Here is a 3985-nt window from a genome sequence, read left to right as displayed (position 1 = left end):
TTAATCCATGCAGTAAAAAACCTAAAGGGTGCTACAGTGAGTTAGTCTTGAATCCCAGTCTTGAATACTGGCTGGGTTCCCCATGGCAGAAGTTGGCACAAAAGGTTGTTTTTGAAGCCATATCTTAAAATATCATTTTGTTGGGCTGTTGGTTGTGTTAGTCTCTATTTCAAAGGGAAATCACCATTACCAAATCTACATACAATTGCATAATCCAAGAGGGATCAGCACATTAGGTACAGGAAAAGTGTCAACATGCTAGTCAAAATCAGCGCTGGGAGACATTGATGCGGCAGATGCATTACTGCTACAATATCCTGCCAAATCACAAGGGGATTTTCAAATGTGTGCTTTATTTCCATGCCCTTATGCAGTTAAAACTTAAGAGGGCTAGGGTATGAGAGGATGATTTCCTATATATGCAGATGGGCGTGACAGTCATGGGGTTAGACAGTTCATTATTGGAGACAATAGTAGTAGCAGAAAACCCCTTAATTTGTCATCACGAGACTTTGACCACCACCTCCACTGCAGGCGAGGAATTCAATGGCAGCCTGTACCCTATCGCTTACCATGATGCAGACAATTCCTTGGGTAATGATGTTGCAGTGCCAATATTACTAACCAATGATAGCAAGAATATCCAGACAACTGTGAGCATGGAAGGAGAACTCCGGTCTGTTGAGAACAGCCAACAGACAGAAGAAAGAGCTCTTGGTTGTGAGGAAAAGACTTCAGTGGTTGCAAGTGGAAGTCAGATGGAGGCATCTCGATCAGAACTCCAGAAAGAAAAAGCTGCATTTGAGGTACCACGTGTTGAAGATGTGAGTCCAGCCCGAAATTTGCAAGAGCTGCAGCAAACTGGAAGATGTTAAACCTTGTAATGATGGTAACAGTGTCAAAGAGGGCAATCACTCAAACAATAAGGATTATCATGTTTCATTAAATAATAATATTTCCTCAGAGGCAGTTAATATGAAACCAAACATTACATTGGAACCAAATGATGTGAAATCTGAAAAGCAAGTCCGTTTAAAGCAAGATAACAAAGGATAGAGAACAGACAAGATGGGGCAAAATCTGTAAAGGAAAGTTTTGGGTCTGGTGAGTTGGACAAACCCAGGAGCATTTCACCAGACAGATTCGTGGATGAGCATGAAAGAGATTATTATGTGGAGCGGAGGAATCAAGAGTCATATGGTTACAATGATCGTTCTGCTACTCCATGCCACGATTTTTCCAAAGGAAGGTGTTACAGAGGATCATCTTGCAGGTATCTTCATTCAGAGACTGCTCTTGACAGTGTTGGTAGATGGTCCAGTGTTAGAAAGAGCAGAGAAGGTTTGATAGATAATGGTACGCGAGCATCAGTTTGTGAAAATACAGGTGCTACACCAAGGCTTTGGCTACTAGATCGATGGCCGGCCAGTAGAGAAGAAGAGGGTGGGCCCGCAATTGAATGGTGGAGATCACCGGCTTCATATGGTTGATGCTGCAGAAAACACACGCAGTCCTAAGTGATTAAATGCCAACTGTCAAGTGGTTTCTATAAAAATTTGATTGCCACAAGGTCGACAATCTGGAGTTAGATTACAAGCATCATATGGTGGGCAGGGCAATGGTAATAGTGATTCGTGGAGTGATCCTGTCAAATCTCAAGCTTTCGGTGTTTGCATGTGTAGTGCTCTTGATATTATGCCATCTATGTCTGGCGGCACCGTCATCAGAGTTGGTGCTCCTAAAGGTGGAACGCCGGATCGACTTGACATCACTCATTAAACGGGTTGTTACATTCTTGAAGGTTGAAAATACCGGTTTGGGCACGAAGACTGGAATTGCTGTTGATTAGCAAACACTGGTTAATATGATGAATGTCAGAAGCTAGAAAAGATTTAGATGAGTTAAATTCAAATTCCATACATTGCATTGTCCCGTCTTTTTCGGATCCCTTTGAATTAGTGTGCTGTGATCCTGAGATAGAAGATATTAAAAAGGTGGCATTTCTGAGATCTGGTGAGTTGCTGATTTTTATTCATGACAGAGTATGTAATTGGCTAAACTTGTACATGTCCCCAAAGCTAGGACCATTCCTGCATGGGAGCAATCCTATTCGCACATTTAAACGGGGTTTTGATTTGGTAGCTTTTGATGAATGTACCCGATACCTGGCTTTATATGATGCGCAAGTGTCCAAGGTTTTAATATACAGATTTGATGAATCATTCCGGAATATGGACAGGTGTTGAAATTATGTTGGAATTGTTTTCTGCGAGTACAAGTATAATATGGATGCAGTGTATTCCTGGGAAAGCAGAATTGCTTCTAGTTGATGACATGAACAGGGTTAGGGTGGTAGAACTTCATCATCAGCCTTTGATGAAACCGAAAAGTCTACAATGTGTTCAGACCGCAAAGAGGAGATTTTCTCATCTTCTTCTCAAGAAACTTCTCAAGCTGCAAGCAAGGCTTCCTTAGAATTTGAGCTCAAAGTTTACATGCTAGGTGATGCCATGTCCTTTTTGAAGAACATTTCCTTGGATAAGATCGCTGAAGATGTTGATGATTTCCAGCCACAGAAATTTTGGAGTTTAAAGAATTACCAAAGCACAAGTCAAATTCAGAGGGAGATTGTAAATATTCCAAGAACCATGGCTCTCAGAAGACTTGCGCTACATTAGATTACATCTATCACATGTTTGATAAGTATGCTGTTAGTTCTGCACTCTGTAGCGGAAATATTAGGCATCTTACCTTCCATGTTTTGTTGAACTCAAGAAATACGATTGGAGAAGATGATGGACAAAGAAAATGTAAAGAATACTTGCAGCTTCTGATTGAACAGTTAGAGAAAGAAAAAGGAAAGGATTTTTCAAATCTCGGGATTCAGGTTCAAGTTATCATTGAATTCCTGAATATTTTTCTTCTGAAGCACGGCACCTTATTGATTGTTTGCTGGATATGAACCCATCTAAAAGATTGGCTTCTGGCCCTGAAGGGTATGCTTCTCTCAAGAGCCATCCTTTCTTCAAGGGAGTTGACTGGGATAATGTTAGGGGTATGCTGGCTCCAAAGTTAGCCCCATCATTAACTGTTGACAAGGAAGATGAAGCTGAAGATGCTGGGTGGTTTCTTTCACATGCTGGATGTGGTTCTACTAATGATGAAGCACCTCCCAAAGAGAAAGAGTTGGCCTCATCATCAGTGGCAGTAGAGAATAAGGAGCACAAGGCTAAATTTTCTACTATCGATGCTTTTGACTCTAAATGGGAGAAATTTCTAGATCCAGGGGAGTTCATTGTGATGGTTTCATTGGTTAAGAAAATTCGGAAACTTTACAACAAAAAGATGCAGCTGATTCTGACAGACAAGCCGAAGCTGATATATGTAGACCCAGTCAAATTGGTACAGAAGGGTGAGATAGTTTGGTCTGATAATCCTAAGGAGCTTAATGTCCAAGTGTTGAATTCTTCCAACTTTAAGATCTGTACTTTGAAAAAGACCACCTCATTTGAAGATTTGAAGACAGCAAGGAATACTACAGTGACTTTATGTTCCAGTTGGGATTTATGAAGCTTTTTATTTGTTTGATGCTAATCAAGTTTGCTGTGATATGTAATGACAGAAGCAAGCTTCATCCTTTTAAAACTATTTAGGTTCCTAATAGCTGTACAAATGTCTGAAGAGATCATGAATCTAAGCAGAAAACGCTTCAAAGATACATAGGTTCTGTTTTGACATCTACAGCAGTTTCGTAGCGCGCTACGAAACTGCTGTAGAATGCTGTTTTGTGGAAAAACAATGAATTTTGATGATGAGGTCAGCGAATGGTAAAAGAAGGTCTCAAACACAGGAGGGAGATTATACATGGATTTCATAACAGCTCAAACAGTGACAGGTGTAGGTCTTGAAAGGAAAATAAAATATTTTGTCTATTTTCATAAAGTTTTCTTAAAGGCACTTTATGACCGAGCTACTGGGGTATTGG

At 40.4% G+C, this 3985-nt stretch overlaps 1 pseudogene; it reads left to right on the top strand.

The window, feature by feature from the left end:
- The first annotated feature begins 2958 nt into the window (after nucleotides 1-2958).
- Nucleotides 2959-3570, top strand: LOC149216241 (3-phosphoinositide-dependent protein kinase 1 pseudogene; annotated as a pseudogene).
- Nucleotides 3571-3985: the final 415 nt, after the last annotated feature.

This window comes from Pinus tabuliformis, chromosome 1_1, assembly GCF_031772625.1.
Source record: "Pinus tabuliformis cultivar Carrire ecotype Pingquan chromosome 1_1, CPIR1, whole genome shotgun sequence".
Classification (NCBI taxonomy): domain Eukaryota; kingdom Viridiplantae; phylum Streptophyta; class Pinopsida; order Pinales; family Pinaceae; genus Pinus; species Pinus tabuliformis.
The sequence above is the reverse complement of the archived record's forward strand: the minus strand, read 5'-3'. Positions and strand labels throughout refer to the sequence as shown.